The sequence below is a fragment of the Canis lupus genome, chromosome 36, assembly GCF_003254725.2.
Source record: "Canis lupus dingo isolate Sandy chromosome 36, ASM325472v2, whole genome shotgun sequence".
NCBI lineage: Eukaryota > Metazoa > Chordata > Mammalia > Carnivora > Canidae > Canis > Canis lupus.
The window spans coordinates 23,060,612-23,086,951 of NC_064278.1; the positions used below are offsets into that span (position 1 = coordinate 23,060,612).

At 37.4% G+C, this 26,340-nt stretch overlaps 1 long non-coding RNA gene across 1 annotated transcript in view; it reads right to left on the bottom strand.

The window, feature by feature from the left end:
• Positions 1-4,111: 4,111 nt before the first annotated feature.
• LOC125754421 (uncharacterized) overlaps positions 4,112-26,340 on the bottom strand; it is a 30,962-nt gene continuing 8,733 nt past the window's right edge. The window contains exons 2-3 of the long non-coding RNA XR_007408583.1: positions 21,226-21,459; positions 4,112-4,645 (exon numbers count right to left, since the gene is read on the bottom strand). This is a non-coding gene — a long non-coding RNA (uncharacterized LOC125754421). The remainder of the gene's footprint in view (positions 4,646-21,225; positions 21,460-26,340) is intronic.

Below are 26,340 nucleotides of genomic sequence, written 5' to 3' on the forward strand. Positions count from 1 at the left end.
CTAGACTATTGTTATTTTTTTTTTAAGATTTAAAAAATTTATTCATGAGAGAGGCAGAGACATAGGCAGAGGGGGAAGCAGGCTCTTTCCAGGGACCTGAGGTGGGACTTGATCCCAGGACCCTGGGATCATGACCTGAGCCAAAGGCAGATGCTCAACCACTGAGCCACCCAGGATCCCTCTCTAGACCATCTTTTAAGGATTGATTGTAAGGCAAACAAACTGGAAGGATAGTGACTCTCTCTGCGACAGAAGGCAGGTTAGTTTCCTGACCAGGATAATAAGCCTATGTCTACCTCCTGGGTAGAAGTCAGATAAATTCATTGTCCATCATAAAAGATTTAGATTTAGGGACACCTGGGTGGTGCAGTGATTGGGTGACAGACTCTTGGTTTCAGCTTGGATTGTGATTTTGGGGTTGTAAGATTGAGTCTCAAGGCAGGCTCCATGACCAGTGCAGAGTCTGCTTGAGTTTCTCTCTCCATTTCCCTCTGCTCCTCCCCACTGCACTCTCTCTCTCAAATAAATAAATAAATCTTAAAAAAAAAGAAAGATTTAGATTTCACCTATGTGGTTTAGTCAGTTAAGTGACTTGATTTGGGCTCAGGTCATGATCTCAGGGTTGTGAGATGGAGCTCTGAGCTGGGTGTGGAGCTGCTTAAGATTCCCTCTCCCTCTACCCTTCCCCCGCCCCCTCTCTCTTAGAAAAAAAATGACTCAGATTTCCTAAGTTTGAAGTTTCTTAGTTACTCAACTCCACATGCAGGAGTGAGCTGGCCTTGGTGTGGACATTCAGGCTTAAGGAATTTATGCAATGATTTGTTTCTGACTGTGCTTTGAGGTTGAATCCTAGACAGGGAGTGGATCAGCAGAGCCTTGATATTTCTCCCACTCACTCTGCTCTCTCACTCTTGCCTCCTGCAATTTCTAATCAACCTGACCTAGAATGGGGTCAGTTTTCTTAGACTTTCACTTCTTCTGTTGATGGGATCTCCCTTATATAAGACATCATGATGAGGATTACTAATCTGGTCTCTCTAGAGGAGATCAAGGAATTTAAACAATCCTTTGGTTAAGTTTGGTGGTACCCTCTTTGCTCAGAATGTTTCTTGGTGGTAGTTGGCTATTTTAAATCCTACATTTCTATTTCTTTAAGGAATTTAGTGTTCAGTAAAGGGACTGAACCCATAGAAACTTACTGAGCATTCGCCAACACATTCCTGTATGTATTCCTACATACACGGCTCCCTCCAGCCATATCTGAGAGCCGGAAGATAAATCTTACTCAGATTCTCAATGCCACAGTCAGTTCCTCTAAGCACAGCTTAGACTGGTTGAAAAGCAACTGAAAGAGAGAGCACACTGTCTGGCAATGTGAAATAGTACATTTTATTTCTATTTTGAGAAATGTGTCACTTCAGATTTTTACCAGGATGAAGTTGGATTAATTCTCCCCATTTATGTGTGGTATTCAAATTAGGATTCACATTATGTGGAGGTGAAACTTTCTTTATGGACTCCAAACTACATTCTTTCTCTGGGCCTACAGCAAATCAATTCATTTTTTTTCACAGGGTGGAGATGGGGGTAGGTCAGGCAGTCCATCCACCAATAACACTGAATCACCACCTTTCTCTTCTCTGGTACCTACAGAAAGTCATTTGAGTACTTATTATTGTTCTCAATTTATCTCAGTTCAAAGTATTGATCATTTACCAAGCAATTGGCATGGGCTGAACATTGTGTGGAATATTAAATAAATACCTGAAGCCTATAACCTTGTTGGGTCAATTTGACACTTTAATGGAAACAATATAAGGCAAAATAAAAATCGTGCCCAAATATGCAGTAAGCCAAAAGAAATGAAAATGTATATCTATACAAATACTTGTATCCAAAGTTCATAGCTCCTTTACTCACAATACCCCCAAACCTAGAACAACCTATATTAGTTACCGATTGCCCTGTAACACATTTCTCCAAAGTGTAGTGACTTAGACAACAAACATTAGTTATGTCATAGTTTCTGAGGATCAGGAGTTTGGGAGCCACTTAGCGGGATGGTTCTGGCTCTGTGTCTCCTATGAGGTTGTAGTGAAGCTATAAAAGGGCTGCAGTCATCTGAAGTCATGGACTGAACTTGGAAGATTTTCTTCCAACATGGTTCCCTCGCATGGCTATTGACAGGAGACTAAAGTTTCCCATCACATGGGCTTTTCCATAGGGCTGTTTGAGTTTCCTCACAGCCTGACAGCTGGCTTTCCCCAGAGAAGATGATCCACTATAGAGAGTAAGGAGGAAGTCCAAACTCCTTACATGACTAGTTTCAAAAGTTGCATACCATCACTTCTGCTTTATTCTATTAATGAGAATTGAGTTGCTAAGTCCAGTCCATCTTAGAAAGGAGAGGGAAATTAGACTCCACTTCCTGAAAAAAGTAGTAGCAAAGAATTTATGGACTTGTTTTAAAGATACCACACAACCTTCATGTCCATCAACAGGAGAATCCCTAAAGAATTTGTTTGCCTATCACCCAATGGAACACTACTCTACAATAAAAAGGAATGAAGTTTTGAAACATGTAACAACATGGATGAATGGCAAAATAATTGTGCTAAGTGATAGAAAGTAGACACAAAAGAAGACATACTGTAGGATTTCATTTATATAAGCTTCTAAAAACTGCATACACTAAGCTATCTGGAGGTAATAGATCGGTGGTTGCCCAGGGATGGAGTTTGGTGGGGATAGAGTGATGGAGAGAGAAGGGGTTTCAAAAGAACACAAAAATACTTTTGCAGATGATGGATATACTCATTAACTTGAGTATGGTGAGAATTTTAGAGATACGTCAATATGTCAAAGGTATCAAATTGTAGGCTTTAATATGTGCAATTTGTTGTATGTCAATTATACTTTAATAAAGCTGCAAAAAATTATGGTAAAGAGAGAAAATTTTTTAAGTTCACATCCCAATTATATTTTGTAGAACTTAATTTTTTTTTAGCTCTGTCTCTTTAGTCACCAACTATAATTAATAAGTCTGGGACTTTCCTCCATTGCAAGATATTTTTTGGCATGGAAGGAACTTTTTAACCTCTCTCACATCTGTGTATTCTTGTAACTTAGCATTTATCAAGGCATAGTAAAACTGAGTATTGAGGAAGAGAAAAAAAAAAAAAAAAACAGCCTTAGATTCCAGCTAGACCATGTTATTTTCTTCCAGAACGTAACATTTTCACCCAAATCACAAGAGATGACCCTGTGGCTAATCCACTTAATGGATTAAAACAAAAACAGTGACCCTCCATCATCACATTTGAACACAGACAAAAACAAGAACACCGGGCTAACCATAAACATGGCCACGCATCCCCCTTTCCTGCTGATGTGAATGACTGCTGCCTCTTTACCAACGACCAATTCCATGCCTCCTTCCTCCTAGGTAAAAATTAGTAAAATATCCAATCATAGAATTGCTCCCAACTTTCTGACGGCACCGAATCCAGAACAAATCCCTATCCTTCCCCTAAATTATCTAACATGGACCCAAATCCTACATGTCCTCCAAATACCCTTTGAGATTTCCTTTAGTTCTCCATAGTATAAAGTTTTCCTGGTTGCAGCAAATAAGAAACCCAGGTTGGTTTGAATGCAGGTATATTCCTGGTGGTGTTTCACTGTTGGGCATCAAAGAATTTATATATTTGATGTTTCTCCTAGACACTGAAGATTTAGAGATCTGGGACTTTTATCTATCTATCTATCTATCTATCTATCTATCTATCTATCTATCTATCTCATCTATCTTTCTACCTACCTATTTGGGCATATGCAAGACCAAGCATAGTACCTGACTATGTGCCAAGTACATGTTTGTAGGACAAATGAATGAATGTGTATTTTATGATTGAAATGAAGCCCTTTAACAAATAGAAGAAGCTGCTTTACTAGAACATGTTATTTTTCACCAGAGTGCTGTGTCAGTCTGCTACTGACGGAGTTTGCTTTTACATGTGAAGGTGCCCTGTGGTTTTCATGTTATTGCCTTTGGCCAGTTCCCACCATCGGCAGAGCTTATGTCTTGTTTTTGAAGTGACAGTGGCTTGTATTGTGCCTCCACAGTTCCTCATGATCCTTACCATTCCCAGCGTGCACAGCTACACAGCCCACCAGGTGTGAAGATGCTGTTATCCCAACTATACGTTACCAGAAATAAGTCACAGTGGGAAAGCAGATTAGGACAGTTTAAAGTGTAGGAAAGAGAAGCTACAAAAAACTGGAAAGAAAATTGATTTCTAACTACAGTTGGACCTCATACTTGTTTTAACTTCATGGATGATTCAAAGTATAGTGTAGTTGTCTTTTCTCTCCAGGATTTATTGCTATCTGTAGATTTCCAGAGCCCTCTCAAATGTAATCTTATGGATCTTCCTGTTTTGTGCTTTAGTAACATACTATTCAAAGTGGAATAAAGAGTGATAGTTCTATACAAGGCACTTATCTCGATTTTGTCCAGTATAGCAGAGTGGTTAAGAACTCAGGTTTTTGCATCAGAAACACATGGATTGAAATCCTGAATCATCAACTTCCTGAATAAATGGCTTTCATATCATTTCACCTTCTTCAACCTTAGTTTTCTCACCTGTGAAATAGGGATATTAATAGCAAATGCGCTGTAGAGTTGTGACAATGAAATGAGATAGTATATAAAAATCTACCCTGGCATGTAAGTTATAAAATTATAGCTATTATTAATGCAATTAGCTCATTATTTTTCATTAGCATAAACTGCATTTATAAACCTAGGGTGAAAATTGGATACTATATACTGTGTAATTTTATGTTATATAATATACTATTATTTTATATATTGTAGCATATAAAGCATACTAACTAAAATATAATGGTTTCTATTACAGGATTCTCATTGTTTTAGTAATAAAAACATTGCAAAACTAATTTCTGTATATTGTATCTTGCCTGAAATAACTTCTAAATCTAGAAAAATAAACTCTTTGTAATGCCTATCCCTGGGGAAGTTTTAGTGATTAAACTGAGAGACCTTCAAAGTTGTCTGTTGTCAGAAAGAATAGCGTGAACTTGATAAGCTGGAGCCGAACTACCCAGCCAAGCTGCTCTCAAATTCCTGATCCACAGAAACTACAAGACATTAAACCTAAACAAAAACAACAAGAAGGAATTCTGCTCCCAGTCGGATTTATTCTCTGCCTGAGGCAACCAAAAAAGAAAGAAAGAAGAAAAGAAGGAAAGAAAAGAAGAAATTAGAGAAAAATAGATAAACAGAATGTATTAAAAAACAGAACAGTTTTTGAGATGCTGGACATCAGGCTCTGAAAGTCAGGGGCCGCTGAGAGGCAAGAAAGAAAAGTGCACGGGTTTAGTGCCCAGAAGGTTCCAGGCTGTGGCAGCGACAGGTAAATCTGGCAGACGGACTCCCTGAGTGGAGAAGGTGCGTCGGAGCCAGGAGACCAAGGCAGCTAGGGTTTCCAGGCCAAGAGTCCTCGAGAGGGGAGCACCGAACAGAAAGAGAACTTCTGAGTGGCTCAGTTGGTCGAGGGGTGACTCTTGATTTCAGCTCAGGTCATGATCTCAGGGATCATGGGATCCAGCCCAGCCTGGGGCTTGTGCTCAGTGCTGAGTCTGCTTAGGATCCTCTCTCTCCCCCTGCTCCTCCCGCCACCCCCATCCCTCTCTTCCTCTATGTCTCTGAAACAAATAAATAAATAAAATCTTTAAGAAAAAAAAAGAGAGAACCTCAGAGATCTACTGCATGTTCACCTCCCATATCCTGTGAGTACTGATTGAGGCACACACCTAATAAAGGCTGGAAAATAATGAAATAAAACATAATAGAACTGTGAGAAGAAATGGACAAATCCAGAATTTTAGTCAGAGATTTCAACGCTTTTTCAATAAGTGATAGAACACATAAGCATACAGTCAATAAGGATATGGAATTTTGAATAATACTACCAAATTGACCTGAAAATTGTAGAAGGCATCACCCAACAACAATGTGATACATGTTATTTTAAACTTCACATACTCATTTGCCAAGATAGAACATATTCTGGGCCTAAACCGAGTCTTATAAGTTTAAAATTATTAGACTCATACAAAGTCTGCTCTTTGACCACAATTAAATTGGAGATAAAAGACCTAAAGAGCTCTAGAAAAATACTCAAATGACTGATAACTAAATAAAACTTTTAGATGACATATGGATAAAGTTTTTATTTTGTTTTAAGTAGGCTCTATGCCCAATGCGGGGCCTGAACTCACCGCCCTGAGATCAACAGTCGGATGCTCTACTGACTGAGCCAGCCAGGCGCTCCCAGATAAAGTTTTAAAAATGAAGAAAAAATATAAAGTATTTGAACTGAATGAGGATGTTAATATCAGAATTTGGTAAAGCAGGTTATGCATGCAAACAAATCAACGACCTCTGCTTCCTTCTTAAGAAACTAGAGAAAGAAGCACAAATCAAATCTGAAGTAAGAGAAGAAAGGAAATAAATGATATAGAAAGATCAAAATGAAAACAAGAGAACATTAATGAAATAAAAAAACTGGTTCTTTGACAAGATCAATAAACTTGATAAAACTCCTGCCAGACTGATCAGGAAAACAGAGAGAAGACACAGGTGATCGATCTCCAGGAAGGAGAAAAGTGACATCACCATAGATTTTACAGATAATAAAAGGATAATAAAGGAATATTACGAACAGCATTATACCTATAAATTCTACTACTCAGATGAAATAGACAAATTCCTTGAAAGGTACAAACCACCAAAACTTATTCAAGAAGAAACAAACAAATAGCTTTTAATTTACTGAAGAAATTGAATTTGCAGTTAAAATCTCACCTATAAAACAAAACAAAACAAAACAAAACAAAACAAAACAAAACAAAAAACCCAAACAACAAAACTTCAGGCCAAGATGGTTTTGTTGTGAATTTTTCCAAACATTCAGAGAAAATATAACGCCAACTCTACCCAAACTCTTCCAGAAAATTGAAGAAGAGGCAATACTTTCCAATTCGTTCAGTAAAATTGCCCTGAGATCAAAAGTAGACAAAGACATTACATGAAAACAATTATAGACCATTATCCCTCATCAGCATAGCTATAAAAATTCTAAAGAAATATTTAGAAATGAAATGTACCAATTTATAGAAAGGGTAATACATCAGTACCATGTGGGGTTTAGTCCCTGGAATGAAAGTTTGGTTTAACATTCAAAAATCAATGTAAATTATCCCATTAATAAACTAAAAAAAAAAAAGAAAAACTGTGGGATCATCTGACTATAGCAAAAACACTTGGCATGTTAGTTACTGCTCATACACACAATGATATAAATTGTGAGATGTTGTCAAGATAATATACACTTGGCAGGATTGTGTGTGTGTGTGTGTGTGTGTGCATGCACACGTGTGCACATACTTCATTTGTGTGTGTGTGTGTGTAAGATGCTTATATCGTGTCCTTTGCCTTCAAATACTTCAGACTAAATTTCCGAAGAATGCAGTTGTCCTTTTACATAACCACGGTGCTGTTATCAACTTCAGTAAATTTAACATTGGTATAATATTTTTACCTAATATAGCATCCATATTCCAATTTTGTCACTTGACTCAATAATGTCCTTTATAGCATTTTTTTCCTCCTCCAGAACAGAATCCCATATATCAGCAATTGCATTTAGTTATACTGTGTCTCTTTAGCCTTCTGTTACCTGATGCATTTCCATATCCTTTCATTGTCTTTTATGATATGAACATTAAAAAAATATATAGTCACCCCCCATCTACCTTTTCTAAATGGAACATCCTCAATGGGGGTTGACTGGTATTTCCTCATTTTCTGATTCAGGCTACTCTTTACTCCTAGATGGTGTTGCATCCTTCTCTGTGTATCACAAATGCAGGCACACGATATCCATCTGTCTCTCAGAGTTGAGGTTAATTTTGATCACTGTCTCAAGGTTCTGGATTTCTCTGATAGGTAATTGCTGCTTTTTACTCTTTATAATTAATAAGCAGTCTGTGGGAATACATTTTAAGACCAACCATGTAAATGTCTTCTTTTTTCTTTTGTTTTTTCAAATTTCCCTAGATTTAGTATTCATTGATGATTCTTGCCTGATGCAATCTTTATTCTAATATGATGATTTCAACTCCAGGATCCTGCATTTACCAGCTGGCATTCTGCTTTCTACTATATGCAACAGCTTTCCTTTCCCCTGTTCATTTATATTGGTAAGAACTAATAAATTTCTATTTCTTCAATGGTTTATAATTCATTACTTAATTGTTTGATAGCTATTCCCCACCCACCCCCAACCCCCAGGTTGACCCCGCAATTTGGCACCTGTGTCTGTGTGATGCACCTCATCATTTTTACTTTCTGGCAATATATTCCAGGCTCATCTTGAACCTGTCCTGCCCCAGCCCTGGAATCAGTCATTTCTTCAAAAAACATTTCTTTTAATGGAGAATGGCACTAGGGACCAAAATTTGGGTTCTAGATGACAGTCACTATATTTTGATACCTTCTCTATTAAGTAAAAACATTATTTTAGCACTATTAGAGCTAGGTTATCTGGATCTAAGGTTACTATTTGCTACTTCCCCTCTATTCTTTAATATTTAAAAAAATTCAGTTGTATTTATAACATAATACACATTCATTGTAAAAAGGAAGTGAAACAACTGAAACAGATATGAGGAAGCAACACAACCAAAATAAAACCCCAAAACACTTTAATTCTTACCAATCAGCACTTACTTCCTGTTATCATTTTGGCTCATCTGCATCATAACTGGGTGCTGTGCTAAAGATTTAGTGGGAGTAATCTACTGACTAGGTAAAGAATTGTCTTTTTTACTCTAACAAGAAAGTTCCTTCAACTGATCTTCGGGTGGGGGAATGGGTACATGGAAGGGTGGGAATGATTTATCAGTAAGAAACTGATGGCAATTAATGCCCCCAACCCTAACCCTAGTTAAGTACGGGTTTGTGTTTCTAAGCTATGGACCTATCCTGATACACAATTATTGGAGAAAGGGACTAAATAAGTATTTTGTATTCCAAGGAATGACAGGATGGATGACATAACTCTTGGGGCTCTAAGGGGTGAAGGGAAGGTGGTATGCTTTAACTCTATTAGACAGTGATTAATAGACTGTCAAGTTCCTCAGAGATGTACAGTCTTGGTCTCATGTTGAGGAGTCGTAAGTGATCCAAGAAGACACTGGGGCACAGCAAGGTATGAACGGGGAGATGGCAGGTGCCCCTGTGCCATGCTGACCACTGATCCCTCTGTACTGATTTTCTGCTTACCATGTAATAAGGATTCTTCTCGGTTTTGAGCCTCAGAGAGAGCACCACCAGGTCATCTGGTCACTCTCATGAGGGGGCCTCTAGTGGCTTTTATACAACTTATAGAAGTCTCTCTCTCTCTCTCTCTCTCTCTATGGCATTTGATAATTTCTATCATTAAAAGAAAATAAAATACAGTTGAACTCATACAACCATAAGTTTTCACCACTTACTAAGTACCGGTCACTGTGCACTATACTAAGGATTCAAATACGGAAAAAGTCAAAAGTCTACCTTAGCATGCTTTATTAGTATCATTGGCCTCACAGGGTTGGCACAAAGTGCCTTTGGAATAGAGGAAAAGCTTCATCTAAGTCAAGGATGACAGGAGACACAAATTGGGGTGAGTGAACCCTTCCTGGTTCTCATAGTGACTGAGCTTGATCTACCTGCCATCCTAATTAGTCGTATAATTTCTGACTGGAATTTGAAATGAGAACATGGATAGAAAACTACTGGTCGTAAGTCATCGTGAGGCAATAGAGAGAGGATCCAAAAGCTCCTGCTGAGAGGTCCTTGGAACTATCCTGCTTTCTGTTCTCCCCAAGGAGAATCTTCAGGTCCTTCCCAAGGAGAATCTTCAGGTCCTCCTGAAGGCATCCAGTATCCTTCCAATATGTCTTCTGTTTCCATATCTCAGCCACAATCCATTTCTGTCCCTGCAACCCATGAAATTTGCCAGGCATTGGAGGTTTCAGAATAAAGGAAGCATTTGAATTGAGACTTGAAGGATAAACATACATTATTATATATTAAAAATACCTCTTTTCTTCAGCAATCCACCTACTTCAAGTTCTTGAGCAGATGAAAGTAGAGATGTATGTTCATGGCATTGCCAGTTTAATACTATTTCTTTCATGACAAGAGAAGTTTATATACACATATTATATAATTTTTAAAAAGATTTTATTTATTTATTCATGAGAGATAGAGAGAGAGGGAGAGAGAGAGAGAAAGAGAGGCAGAGACCCAGGCAGAGGGAGAAGCAGGCTCCACGCAGGGAGCCCGACGTGGGATTCGATCCCAGGTCTCCAGGATCAAGCCCTGGGCTGAACTCAGCGCTAAACCACTGAGCCACCAGGCTGCCCAAATTATATAATTTTTAAAAACTATACATATCTAAAACCGGGAAAGCTTAAATAATTTAACTGGAATACTCAAAACTGATCCTTTATTTGCAAAACATAACATAGAAACTCAATAGAATAATAGTCTATTAAATACAATTATTGTAGAATGCTTAAGGCTAAAATTTTGACTCTAGCAAAGCTTATAAAAAATGATTATGTTAAGGTCTTACTTGTTTATTACAGAGATCAGGTAAGTGCGGAACCAAATCAATCAGTTGATTTATTTACCTTAATCAAATAAAAAGTCAATTAAGTTGAAGGGAAAAAAAGTCAATCACTTTAGATAAAAATAAATAAAATCAGTGTTGAATTGAAGGTTCCTTTTTGAGAGTAACTGGGTTGGCATAGCCAGAAAGAGCTGCGGAGTTGAAGATAAGATGAAAAGTTTTGATCTTAGAAAGTTTTTGGTGAAATCCTTTCAGTCTGGTCATTCCATTCAGAAGGCAATGAATATTTCTGCAGAGAATTCCAGGGATTGGGAGGTAGAAGAGACCAGGATAGTGGAAAGGAATCCGCAATTTTATGTTTTCTCGGGGATATAATGGAGCATGTGTGAACTTGCTCTCCTTAGGAATATAGCATCATGGTAGGAATTTGCCAAGCTAATCTAATTTTGCCATGTAATTCACAGATTTAAACCCGTCATCTCTCTTCAGACTCTCCAAAGGAATCTAAGGATTTACAGCTTTTCCTGTATGAAGGATTGGAGGATTTTCTGACCTAAATTCTTGGTCTATTGGAGATTACTTTGACAATTTCTTAAATTTGGGATTCGTGTGTCTAAAAACCCACAAGGCTTCAAGGTGCTGACAAATTCTCAGGAGCCTCTTAACTGTGGGGTGACCAAGTGCTTTGCTAACCGAGCAAGCAACCGTACAAGTCTCTCACATCCGAATCCCATCCTGGAAATACAGCAGAGGATGAGACAAAATTGGGACATCAGCTATTCATACACCAAGTAGGTTACATTGATGGAATCAAGAAAAGCATTTGTCTTTAAATATTTAGAATTTTTGTCTGTATAGACACAAACCAAAGGAGTCTATCAACATGGCTTGTCTTCAAAGCTCTCATAAATAAATAAAACCCAGGTTAGTGAGGTAGATATCAAAAGATTTGGATATCACTTTGTTTTTAAATTTTGTTGCTTTTAAAATTTACTTAGGAAGTCAAAAATTGATAATATATGCAGATGATTGAAAATCCAGAAGTACCAATAAGCTTAACATTAAAAAGAAGTCTCTGACCAATCTTTATTTCTTGCTGCTCAAATACAATCTCTTGACTTGTTAAACTGTTTCTATTCTTTTTTTTTTTTTAAGTTTATTTACTTAAATAATCTCTGCACCCAATGTGGGGCTTGAACTCACAACCCTGAGATCTTCCGACTGAGCCAGCCAGATGCCCCCGTTTCTTCTATTCTTAAGTCTGTATTTCTAAATGATAAACTTGTACTATTTCTTCACGTTATTAATTTTAGGCATCCTGTTATGACAGATGCTGGCTACCTTGCCCGTCCTCTTACTCATCTCCTATTCCATGCTACTGCTTTAATTAAATCAACGTAGTGTGAGATCATTATAACCTTGTAAATACTGTTTACTGTAAATATACCATGACTCATTTCTCTTTTCTGCAGCAATTTTTTTTGTTATTGTTTCTCACTTGTAACACTTGCTATTCATATACCCTCAATGCTGTCCTCAACCAAAGTACTCCATAAAATCAACTGAACTACTGAATAGCTTTTTCTGGAAAACATGATTGAAGTCTCTTATTCTCTCCAACAGAGGCTGCATGGCCCATTACCTGGGAATCCTCTTTGACACTTTATTGGATTGACTCCATTTCCTCTCACATTTCATATTTTCTTCTTTTTCATTTTACTCCCTGATTTTGCTGGAGCCCATTCTTCAGTGGCTCCTTTCGAAAGATTGCACAGGAAGTGAAGTATCTTATCCTCTTTGTATCCGAATATGTCTTTATTCTGTGCTCCTCTTTGAATGATGAGTTGAGACTGAAAATTATTTTGCTTCATCATTTTGAAGTTGTTCCACTGTCTTTTGGACTTACAATATCATTTCTTGAGAAGTCAATACCATTCTCAGCCCCAATCTGTTTTATGTGGCCTAAGGTTTTTACATTTGAAATTTTTAGTATCTTTCCTAAAGATGCATTATTGTGAGTCTTTTTCCATTTAATATGTCATGCATTTGGTGGACTCTTTCAGTCTGGAGACTTGTACTTTCATTTTGGGAAATACACTCATATTGTTTCTTTGACTATTTCTCTTCCATATTTTTTAAAAGATTTTTAATTTATTTATTCATGAAAGAGAGAGGCAGAGACACAAGGCAGAGGGAGGAGCAGGCTCCATGCAGGGAGCCCGACGTGGGACTTGATCTCAGGTCTCCAGAATCACGCACTGGGCTGAAGGTAGGCACTAAACCGCTGAGCAACCTGGGCTGTCCTCTTTTCCATAATTTCCTCTAATCTCTCTTTCTAGAATTCATCTTGATTAGATATTGGGCTTCCCAGCTTGAATCTCTAGACTTGATTTTTTTTTAATGTTTTCTGCCTTTTTATTTTTTTGTTTAAATATGAGAGTTTTCAATAACTGTCTCCTGCTGCTTTGAATTTTGACATTTGAATTTGACTATTTAAAAAAAGATTTTTTTTATTTATTTATTTGAGAGAGAGTGCATGTACACAAGAGGAGGACGGACAGAAAGAGAGGGAAAAGCAGATTCCCCACTGAGCAGGGGGCCAGACAGGGGCTAGGGATAGGGCTCCATCCCAGGACTTTGAGATCATGATGATCTGAGCTGAAGGCAGTCCCTTAACTGACTGAGCCACCCAGGTGCCCCGAATTTGAGTATTTTTAATTTCCAATATTCTTTCGCTTTCTTTTTTATAGAATTCTTTCCTTGCTTATGCATATATTGTTTCTTATCTTTTTGAGGATTCTAATTATCAGTTTTGTTTTCTTTTTCAAAGTTCTCTTTTTTTTTCCCTGCACACTGTTTTCCTTATATGATTTTTTTTAATGTTTGTTTTAAAATATATATGTATTTTACATTTTGGAGACGTCTTAATTTGTAATGTTATAGTGTCCCTTTATATTTAAGCATGAGGCACTTACAAAATCTGATTAAAACATTCTAAAAAATGTTTATTTTACTGGGTTTGGGTAGAGATCCACCCCTCTTAACCTTCAAGTGCCTGTTCTTTGGGTCTATGTATATAGTCTCTCATAGAAACCCCTAATCTCCGTCTTGGGACCAGGTATTTAAATTGCCAGTGTTCTGTATAAACACGTAATGGGAAGGGGAGTTGAGAAATCCTTATACAACCTGTCAATGAATTCCATATTATCAGCTTCATATCCTATCCCTACCTCTACCACTCTGACTGTCATGAGTCAAGTGTTTTTCATCTACATTCTGTAGAGAAATAACCTTTAGGCTCCAGATTGAGTATTTTTAGGGTTGACTATGTGGGGGTGAAAGATTTCTGGAATTCTGCTTGTGAGCAATCGGGAGATTGACCACTCTGTATATTGACTTCAACTCTTATCTTCTTTCATAGTTTTTCACATTATCCCCACCCTTATTCATACCAGCTAATTTTGAGTCCTTCCAGATATTATCACTTCCCGCTCACTCTTTAGACTTTGACTTTCCCCAACCAGATCATCAGTGTCCACTTCTTCATTTGTTTTTGCCTTCCAAAATTGCATTGAGCTCTTTGATCCACTAATATTTCCCCCATTCTTGTGATTTTGATCAGTTTATTTTTATATCTTAGTGGGGTCTTGGGTGGGAGAAGAGATAAACATGGGTGGTAAACCCTGGGTCTTTAAATAACACTTTACTTCTTTTGTTTTCCATTTGGAAACTGCTTCCCCACTCTTTCCATCTGCCCCAATTTCATGTGGTTTTATTGGGTTCACCAATCGTAAGAGGCTTCCTCCTGACCATGGAGGTGAGCAGGTAACTTGAGGGTGGTGAATTACAGATCTTATGCATTTGCCATGTGATTTTTTTTCTTTTTCAGGCATAGAAATGACACAAGAAGGGATAATTAGATAGGGAGCTGGAGGAAAGATAGCCTTCCTTCTAAAGATTACAGAAACTTGATCTGGATGCAGTTTATGGAACTGCCAGTAGTCACATTATCTCCACATGAAGAAAAACTATCTGAGGCAAGAGAAAATGATGTCAAACTGAAACAAAGAATTGACGAGGAACAAGAGTGGTAAAAACAGTGTTTGAGTTCTGGGACCCAGTCATCCCTAAGTTTGCTTCACCTCTGAAACTTTACTGAGAAAGTCCCCTCTCACATAGACAAGATTGAAATTGGTTTCTATTCCTTATAATCTAATGTGTCCCAGTGAATGCATCGTTGTTCTATGGGGTATTTGTAGGATTTGGGTAGCAATAACTTGCCTTTTTCCAAATGGAAATAAAATATTTTGAAACAAAATAAGGTATTGGAACTTTTGTTTTCATCCAAAAGAAACATGATTTAAATTGGTCAAACAAATCATTACTTTCATAGGAATAAAAAAGTTAAGGGATTAATCATTGCAACTAAACCTAGGTGTTTAAAAAAAAAATCTTTAGCATCTGTCTCACTCTGTTTGCCCTCTTCTCTGTGACTACGTTGTCCTTAGGCAATCTCCTTCTATGTGATGTTAAGATTCCATCAGCCCTAATCTTAAATCCTATCAGTTTAAAAAGTCCTGAAAGAAAGAGAACTCTTTGGGGGGTTGACTCAGCGTGGATCTTATATCCATCCCTAAACTAAATGCTGGGACCCAGATGAGGGGTAGTGATGGAGCCAGCCCTGCCCTCACCACAGGGACACAGTCAGAGTATGATTTTGAATGAAGTTGGAAAAAAGTACAAGTCAATTTGGCATAAGAGGATTAGACATGGAAAAAAATCTTAATAAGGGTAAACTAGTAAATGAACTTATAGAAAGGACATAAAGAAAGTAATGACAAAGTAGTAGAATGAACAAAGTAATGGCAAAAAAAAAAATAGGGAAAGGCAAAAATGCTGAGCTGAGCACCTCCTATGTTGAAGTTGTAAAGAAAACAAAATGAATTTTGTGTTGTAAAGATTGGCTATCCTTTCTTGGACATGTGTTGAGACCATATGTTGACTGTAGACAGTGTTTTGATTGAGGTTAATTTCTCCTAGAAGATGTTTCTCTCATCTACCCAGAAATGGACAGTGAAGGAAATTTACACATTTACTGATCTATTCAAGAGGCATGCCTATGAATAATGGCCGACTGCAGAAATTGTGAACTAAATCACAATTTATTTGTAATAGAGTGGGAAAATATATTCATTGAAAGAAAGAGGTGAATATTTTCAGTGCTCTGGAAATAAAGTTCTGATTAATTTATAGATTTAAAAGGCCACTCTGACTCAGCCTCATAATTTGAGTAATAAAACTCTTCTAATGGCTTTACAACAGATTTATAAAATAAATGAGCAAACTTAATCAAACCATAGTGCTTGGCCAATACAAACGTTTCTGTTGTCAGCAATTTATTCCACCAATTGAGAGATTTAGCCATGAATTTAGGTGGCTACATGCCTCATATTCCATGAATATATTAGCTTGACCTTCATAAATGCATTCTCTGTAGTAAATTAGGAAGGGCATATCCTTAACTATCAGCTGAAGAAAAAAATTCTTCTCTCTTCTTTTTTATAATAATGAACAACAATTTTTTGAAGTTCCATAGAGATATATATTAAATAAATTTTTAAAGAATCTCTGGGATATTATATTTAAAATAGTTAATGTTTCGCCATTTACTATCTATCATTTCAGTTGACTGTCACAAATATATGGAAGTGTCCATTAGATGTTTTATGTATCTGTGGTTTTAACTTGGAAACTCTTTTTTTTAATTTTTTTTTAATAACTTGGAAACTCTTACAGAGGCAGATGAGGTTATTGATTTATAATTTATCTTTAAAAAATTATAGACCAGAAAGATAATTTATTGTAGTCCATAGCCTATAGTTATTTTCTAGAAGAAATAGACCCAGACTGTGCAAAGGAGCTGTCTATGATAAGAGGTGCCCTTTCTGCTCATCAGGTTCCAGTAGGGCTGACCTCAATTTTATTCACTTTAAATTCATTCCATAAGTAAAAAGTTGCTCATATACTCCTAGTGTATATAACTTATTATTTTTTATTGAAGTATAAGTGATACACATTATCTTTCAGGTGTACATCATAGTGATTAGATATTTTTATACATTACAAATGATCCCTCTAAGTCTAATTACTGCCACTGTAAAGTTATTATAATATTATTGACCATATTCCCTATGTTGTACATGCAAATCTGTGACTTATTTATTTTATAAATGGAAATTTGTCCCTCGTAATCCCTTTACCTATTCTGTGCCCTCTTCCTCCTTAGTCCTTCTTTTCTGGTAACCATTAGTTTGTTACCTGTACCTATGAGTCTGTTTCTGTTTCGTTTGTTCACTTGTTTTGCTTTATAGATTCCACATATAACTGAAATCATACGGTATTTATCTTTCTCTATCTCATTTTACTTAGCATAGTACCCTCTCTTTTAAAAAATTAAGAATAGAAATATCATGCAATCCAGTAATTTCACTATCTGAAGAAAATGAAACACCAATCCAAAAAGATATGTGCACCCCTATGTTCATTGCAACATTATTTACAATAGCCAAGATATGGAAACAACCTAAGTGTCCATCTCTAGATGAATGGATAAAGAATACGTGATATATATTTTATTTGATATATATCAATGAATATTATATATATTTCATTCTTTTTTATGGCTGAAACATTATATATATTATCATTTCAGGAAAATTCTATTTAATGTGTTGTGCTTTTTAAATTCTATTCTCCATTTCTCTTACTTTCCATTTAGTGTTTTTCTTGTGCTGCATGATATTTCTATTCTTAATTTTTTTAAAGAGATTTTATTTATTTACTCGGCATGGAGCCTGACACAGGGCTTGAACCCATGACTACAAAATCATGACCTGAGCCAAAACCAAGAGTCAGATGCTTACCCAACTGAGTCACACAGGTGCTCCTCTATTTTTAATTTTTGGAGGAAACTCCATACTGTTTTGCATAGTGGCTGTGCCAACTTACATTCCCATCAACAACATATGAGGATTTCCTTATCTCCGCATACTCAACAAGACTTGTTATGTTTTGACTTTTTGGTAATAGCCAACTGTGAAGTAATACCTTATTGTGGTTCTGATTTGCACTTCCCTGATGATTAGTGATATTGAGTATCTTTTCAAGTACCTGTTTGCCATCTGTATGTCTTCTTTGAAAAAATAGGAATTCTTAGTCCATTTTTGAATCCAGTTATTTCTTTTTTTTGGCATTAAGTTGCGTAAGTCTTTAGGTACTTCAGATATTGACCACTTTTTGGATGTATGATCTGCAAATACCTTCTCTGATTCAGTAAGTTGCCTTTTCATTTTGTTGAATGTTTCCTTCATTGTACAAAAGCTTTTTAGTTTGATGTAGTCCTGTTTGTTTATCTTAGCTTTTTTTTGCCTTTGCCTGAGGTCTTTGCTAAATACTTTTTTCTTAAGATGAATAGTGGGCACATATGTTTTTGCTTAATTAGTCTTTTTAATGCATTAATTATTTTATAAGAAGAATTAAATATAAACTAGCAGTACCCATTAGACTGAATAATTAAAATGTAAAAAAAAAAAGAATTTATTGATGAAACTTCTACCAATATTGTGGACTAAGTTTGCATAGACTCCATAATATAACACATAAAAATGTTGGATAAAAAATACACTTAAGAAATTGTGAATATCTAATGAAGTTCAAAATAAGAAAGGAAATCTCAGGTGCCAGACATGAAGAGAAAAATCAAAGCTAAAGCAATGAGCAAAGACTGAAGTCAAACTGGGGCTGCCAGCTGAGATCTAATGCTCTGCTAGAATAGGAAAAGTCATCTAAATCTTGAGAAGATATAGAAAATGAACTGAAATCACTGAACAAAGGCTGGACCTTATATGAACTGCCCCCTTTGTTAATCCTGCTTATTGACTGAGGAGAGATAGCAAAGGTGTGTTTACTTGTCCTGTGCCTTATGTTGGAAAGAAAAGGCATACATTAGGAATTATAATTCTAACCTAGCACTACACTCAGACATGGGATATAAATTTGTATACTTCATGATTCAGGACTCACCAGCTGAGACACTTTCACCATAAAAGAAACTCAATAGTAATAATAATAATAATAATAATAATAATAATGAATATTTTTTCTAGATATGAGCTCACAATAAAAAATATACATCACACACACACACTCAACAAAATCAGTTGAGTAAACATGAACAAATGGGACAAACAAAATAATTACTACCTTGAGAATTGCAGATAATAAAACATGAAAAAAATTAGAACAGGATTGTTCAAATTGTTTAAAAGACTTTTTAGGGCTGCCTGGGTGGCTCAGGCAGTTAACCAACTGACCGTTGACTTCAGCTCAGGTTATGTTCTCAGGGTTGAGAGACTGAGCCTCACGTTGGGCTCCCCACTGGGTGTAGAGAGTCTGCTTGGGATTCCCTTTCCTCCCTCTCCCTTTGCCCTTCCCCCTTTGCTCTCTCTCTTGTTAAAAAAAAAAAAAAAAAAAAAAAGATTTTTTAAAAAAAGGGAATTGGAATTATTATGAAAATGTATATCATAACAAGATATACATACAAAGAGAAGAGATTGATTTTTTTAAGGAACCAAGAAGGGGGTACCTGGGTGGCCTAATCGGTTGAGTGTCTGCCCTCAGCTCAGGTTGTGATCTAGGTGTTCTGGGATCAAGCCCCATGTCTGGCTCCTGGCTCAGTAGGGGAATCTGCTTCTCCTTCTGCCCCTCTCCCATGTTTTCTCTCTTTCTCTCTCAAAAATAAATAAATATAATCTTTTTTTTAAAAAAAAAAGAACCAAGAAGGATGCTTAGAAATTAAAAATATACTCACACAAATGAAAAAACTCAAAATATAAACAGCAGATTAGACACAAGTGAAGAGATAATAGTTATCTGGAGATGAAAAACAAGGAAAATATTCAAATGCAGCACAATGGAAGAAAAACACTAAATGGAAAGTAAGAGAAATGGAGAATAGAATTTAAAAGGCACAACACATTGAATAGTGAGAATTTTCCTGACATGATAAAAACACATGAACTCACAGTTGAAGAAACCAAAGCTGTGACCAGAGTAAACAGAACAAATTAATCTAGACATGTGGTGAAACTATAGAATATGAAGAGAAAATTGACCTCAGAGAAAATCCAGATTACATGTAAAGGGATAAAAATTTGACAGATGTCTTCTCATCAAAAGATGCTAGAAGAAGTTGGAACAATATTTTCAGTTTTTAGTAAAATTTTCAGCCAACCTAGAACTCTGTACTCAGCTAAAGTATCAATCAAGATAAATAAACACATAGAAAGTGTATTTCAGGAAGAAAGAAATGAAACCCAAAAGGATGGAGTGAAGAAGCAATAGTTAGCAATTACAGCAGTAAGTCTAAAGGATCTTCAACTAAAAAAAATAATAATAAAATGAATCACTTGGGCTAAAATCCCAGATAACAATAAGGAAAAGGGAAGTGGTCAGTATCACAGTTATCCAAGGTCCTTGTACCATATGGAAGGAAGACAGAGGCCTTGAACATGTTAACCAAAAAAGCAAAATAAAATGAAACAAAAACAAAAGGCATAGACATAAAATGTATTCCTTCTCAGCCAGTGAAGTAAAAAATAGAAATAAAATGTCATCAATTCAATAGAAAGATGCAAAGAAAACACATGATTAACAGAAAACATAAGATGGCAGAAATAAGTTCATCTATTAAGGCAACAAATGTAAAACATGCCTTCAAAAAATAGAGATCCTTACTTGGTTTTAACTTTTAGCAATTTGCTTCTCTAAGACAAAGTATTTCTAAGACAAAGTAAAACATGGAAGATGAAAGTAAACCAGGAAGAGACATCTAATTTCAATGACCGGAGTAAGGTTAATATCACACTAAGTAGACTTTAAGAACAAAGGCTTTGGTGGGGGGGGCACAAAAAGGGTTATTTGTTTTCTAAAAAGCAATTTTATTTAGGTACTTGTTTATTTGGTTGCATAACATAATTTTCTTTAAGGTGTGCACTGTGAGGACTTAATATTCGTGTACATTGTGAACCGATCACCACAGTCAAGGTAATTAATGCATGTATCGCTAGAGTAGGCAGTTAGTTAGGTTCTAACAGGATGCCTGGAGGCCAGCCAGGAGGGAGTCTGAGGCGGGTCCCCAAGAAACTAAACCACAAGAAACTGGACGGAACCGGACAGGCCGAAGAGGGCCCACAGGGTAGGCTGGAGTTCACACTATTCTTTCATTATACCACATTAACACTTTCAAATCTTCTCCCTGAGGGTGCCTGGAGAGGAAAACCCGGACCCAATAAGGAAGAAAAGGCAGGTTAACCTACATCCCTGGAAGAGGCTACCTGCTTCCAAGAACTCCTGCCTCAAGTAATGAACGTTCCACTCCTTTGTTAATGATTGTTAACGAAGTTAATAAAAGACAGAGGCGCAGGCCCTGGTGGGCACAGCTCTCCTTTGAGCTCACCTGCTCTCCATCTCAGGACGGTACTTTTTAATAAACTTTCCGGCTGCTACTGCTCATCCACTGTGTTGTGTCTATCCTTGAATTCTTTCTCCTGGTGAGACCAAGCGCCTCCAGTGACATCATTTGGACAGGATGGGGTGAGGCCTCAGGGTCCGAGATCCCAGCAACGTCATTACCTCACATGGTTACCATTTTTGTGTGTGTGGTGAGAACAATCTGGTAACGAGGGTTACTCTTTAACGATAAAGGAAACATTTTGATTAGAAGTTGTAAGATGTCTGAGACTGTATGCCCCCAGGACTACCTCTCTACCTTGGGATAATTCTTACAGGCTTAATGAAGAATTCCTAAACTTGATTTCTATTTACTTGCTCACTAGTTATTTGGACAAGACTATTGCATCATGGCTGCTTTTCATTGGTCTTCTTGATTTACTTGTACTACAGTTTACAAGGTCTTATCTGAGATTTTGGACTGAGAGCTGCTCTTTGGATTAAAATCATCATCTAGCCCCAAACCAAGAATAATATTTCCTCCATGTCTAGTTTAATTACCTTTCACATTCAAGCCTTTAATTCATTTTAATAGGTTTTTGTGTGCACTGTGAGATAGAAAATTTCTTTTATTTTAAAATGAATCTCATCATTCCAGTACCATTTACTGAATGGTTTATTCTCTTCCCAACCATCTGCAATGCTAAGTCTGTCACTTCAGTTCCAAATATATTATAGGTCTGTTTCTGAGCTCTCTTCTCTGTTCCATTGCCAATTTGCCGATCATCCTCTGGCTGTGTAATAAATCTTAATAAAACAAGTCTTCTCCTCCTTCCTCCTTCCTCCCTCCTCCCCCTCCCTTGGAACATCATGCCAATCCTTGGCTTTAGCTTTTCCATGGGAATTTTAATATTTGTAAAATTCTTAGAAAAATTCTTAGGGAAATTTGAGTGTAATGCATGTGATCTATACATTAATTTAGAAGGAGTTGGGATTTCTAAGATTTGAGTTTTCCTACCTACTAGGATATTCTATTTTTTTAGATATTTTTTAGTGGCTTGCCATAAAGTTTTACAATTTTCTCCATAAACGTTTTAAACATGTTTTATTAGATTAATTCCCAGGTACTTAATGTTTTTTGTTACTGTGGGAATTGGACTCATCTTAAAAAGTATGCTTTCTAACTTTTTGATTTTTGCTGGTGTACATAAATACAACTGAATTATGAATATTGATTTTATATCATCACTTTTCTGTATTCTCTTTTTAATTTGAATAATCAAAAAACTTTGTATCTTAATATCTATGAATAAATAGAATTCGGTATCCTCCTTTCCAATCCTTGTATCTTTTAAAATTTATTTTCTTTACTTAATGTACCGACTAGACAGGTAAATATAGATGGATTAGAATGGGGTACCCCAGTGTGCGAGGAAAGAAGTACCACGTTGGATACATGGAGTTTTTTTCTCAGTACTGATTTTTAAATGAAAAATTTCTAAAATCCCTACATTAAAAACAAGAGTGCAGTAGTTTTTGCTAGATACCCCTTATCAGAGAAGGGAATACAATTTTTTTAACACAAATTTTCTAGTATCTAGTTGAATTCTATCTGGGGAAGAGGAATTGTAGGGGAAAGATTTTAGCCAAAATGCTCGAACATTTTTTACTTTTTTTTTTTTTATCCTAACACCACACCTGCCTATTTCTTAGAAATAGATGTCATCCCATGAAGGCAATAGGAGGTCAGTGACTGAATTGCTCTTATAATTTGAAGTTTCTGACCAGCTCCCCTACTAGGGACTGAATCTCCTAGATGCTAAATGGCTGAATAATTGCTACCCAGGATTTTTTTTTTTTTTTTTTTTGCAAGAAGCAGCATGCCAGGGATAGAGAAATGGACTTTCAGCGGGCAATAGAAATGTCAATAAATGACACAGTGGTGGAAAACGCTGGTGATTGAGAAATACTGTCAACTAAATGAGAATCATCACTGCCCAAAGTCTATGGCGAAATGCTTCCCTGCTCTAGAGAAGACATATATTGGGTGGTGAGTTACTAGGATTCATATATTGAATTAATAACCAACTTGGGAGAAATACTCCACCTAGGTGTGGAGCATGAAAAACCTACTACATTGCGTCATCCACCAGGGGGCAATCATGCGATGCCTGGAGGATCCAGTTTCTGAACGCTCGTGGCTGAGAAGTTGAATTGGGATCCAAGTACCAGGGCCATCTTGGAGCTCAAGGGAGGCCAGTTTTCTTCCTCTCCGCTTGACCTGGGGCTCCCAGGTGAGAGGATCAGTCCTGATTCGGGGCAGGGTGTGTTACAGTGGGACCGTAAATTTTATCACCAATCTTTACTGGACATCTTTCAAACCCTTGTCTGGGTGGAACAGACTCATTCATCACTCAGGCTGCCCAGAGACAGTCCCAAGTTTGTCTCAGGTGTGAAGGGAAGCATGCCCTGCACCTGTTAGAGTACAGCTAGAGCACTTTCTAGACAGGACTCGTAGGACATGGCATTAGGTCCTTGTGATTGTTTCCTGGGGAGTTAGTCCCTTTCTTCCAGCTGCAAAGTTTGTGGGTAGGGTGGGCGTCCCTGAGAAGAATCCTGCTCCCTCAGAGGGGAGAAAAGGACAGGAGAACAAACAGAGAGAGTGAACTTTCTTCTCTGAAAAGGACCAGGAAGGTTTAACTGGGACACAGAGCATTTAATGGACTAGATGTTAGAGTTTTAGGCCTGGGAGTGAAGGTTGGCTCTGGTATTCCCTACAAAATGCATGCAGCAGGACAGGGAGGGAGAGATAGACGGTGAGGTGGAGTGTCCCAATGTGCAGAAACAGAAGCATCGTGAGGATTTTGTTTCCTTTTCTACAACGTGGTGGGTAAGAGATCAAAGGGTCCGTTCACATCATGGTTAGAATAATCCTAAAATGTAAAGGCATTTAACCTACTTAGGCTTTAAAACAAGTCGATTACTTTAGCATTTCAGCATTAGTTTCTGTTCTAATCCTTACCTATCTCCCTTGGCTGTTTCTACCCTTTTCAGTTCCTCAGTAATTGTGGGAGGATTTTTTAAAAAAGCTTTAGGTTGGTAAATGAATAGGGAACAAGCTTTTGTTGCAATTGGATAGATAAGGAACTGCATGATTTGTGAGGCTTAGAACAACATGAAAATGCAGGCTTCTCATTAAAAAAAAAAAAAGCCAGAAAAATATTGCTGTTAAAAGTACGTATTAGTATAAAGCTTTTCCTTTTAAAACTACTTCATAACTTAAAAGACACAATAGAGATAATCATTTTCAGTAAAATTAAAAATTTGAATTTCACCATTCATCTTTATATTGTGCAGTGCCAATTTTAATAAGTATTTAACTCATATGTGGAATCCCCAGTATTTCACAGATCATACGTACATGTGCATTTCATTCTTGCCTGAACAATTGAAATCACAAAACTGTTTGATTCACTTCTTGTCACCCACACATCCTACCGACACTCTACCTTTGGCTTTCTGATAAGTGAGGAAGAACTAAAAGGAAAGGAGTCCAGGGCTTGTCCTCTCTTTCCCTTTTCTTTTATGTCATTAATTTATCATATTTTTAGCCAAGTGGTATGAATAAGAAAGAATATAATAGAGTTCTTTGGATATTTGTGTTTCTTAGAATACTATTGCTTGCTTTCTTCATTGGAAGCAAGTTCTGGTTCAATTTTAGTATATGTGCTACTGAAGTGAGCCCAGAAGCTCTGGTTCAAATGAAAAGCATGACTTCTTGGAGCTGTCAGGGTCCCCACTTACTTAGTCTGAAATAAATTGCTATAGAATGAGCACAGGGGCACCTGGGTGGCTCAGTGGTTGAGCGTCTGCCTTTGGCTCAGTTTATGATCCTGGGGTCCTGGGATGGAGTCCCACATTGGGCTCCCCGCAGGGAGCCTGCCTCTCTCTCTGTGTCTCTCCTGAATATATAAATAAAATCTTTAAAAAAAAAAGAGCACAGATTCATGATGTGTGAGAGTTCAGCAAGACCCAAAGCTAGCACAAGTTAAATTTGCTTTGGAAACTACACAGCAACTACCGGTCCTACGTGTAAATGACTGGCAAGGTAGTGTGGACACGCGCACATGCATCTCCTCTACTCTATTGGCTCGTTGAACTTCACTTACAAAACACAAGTTCAAAGATGAAATTTTTGAGAACCAGAGGTGGCAACCGCGGAGCTTTTGACGCACTGCAGCACTTCTGAGAGTGGGGTTTTGTGCAACTGCACCTATGGCTCGTGAGGCTGGCCCTGGTGCTTCCAGATTCCAGCCCGGCTACTACTTGCTCTCTGGACTAGCTACAAATTGAGCTGCTTTCAGAGCTGCCCCTTGGCCTGGACCTGCCTGGGGGGAGCACAGAAGTCGACGCAGCCGCGCAGCAGGTTCTGTGTGGGATTGGGAGGATGCTTCTCTTAGGGATGTCGTGTCTTCTCTCAGACCAGGAAAAGGTCTGAGGCACAGAAGAGGTCACGTAAATGACCTGGAATATGACACTTGACACCTCTGCACTGCTGATGTCCCTCACAGAATCAGGAACTGCTCTTGTCAACGAGAAAATGCTCAACCCTGCTGGAATATTGTACACATCTTGCCAAAGGTCTGGAACGTCCATGGCCTCACTCTCACTTTTATGATGACCCCTGATTCTGCAGCTCTAGCACAGGAACCTTTCCTGTGAACTTTGAATTCCAGCCACCCACCCACCCACTTGCCCCTGGAACACTTCCCTGGCACCTCCAATTCAAAAGAGCCAACTCTGACCTCGTCGCATTCTTAACCATGTCTTCAATCTGGGAGCCTCTCTCCATCCCTCCTGCCCCCGCGTACTTCACTTCTTCGTTAGCTCTCTCCTGTACTTGTCCCCTGTCTCCAGACTCCTCCTTTCCCAAATATCCCCCAGACTGCCAGGAGACTGACTTTTTTTCATCTTGAAAATACAAGACTTATAAAACATTTTAAGCATTGATGAAGTCTAAACCTCTAGTTGATAGTAAAATTTCTACGCCTGCCACCAAGCTTTGCTAAATTTTAATTTGCCGAATTTGCTTCATTATTTTTTTTTAGATCATTTATTCATG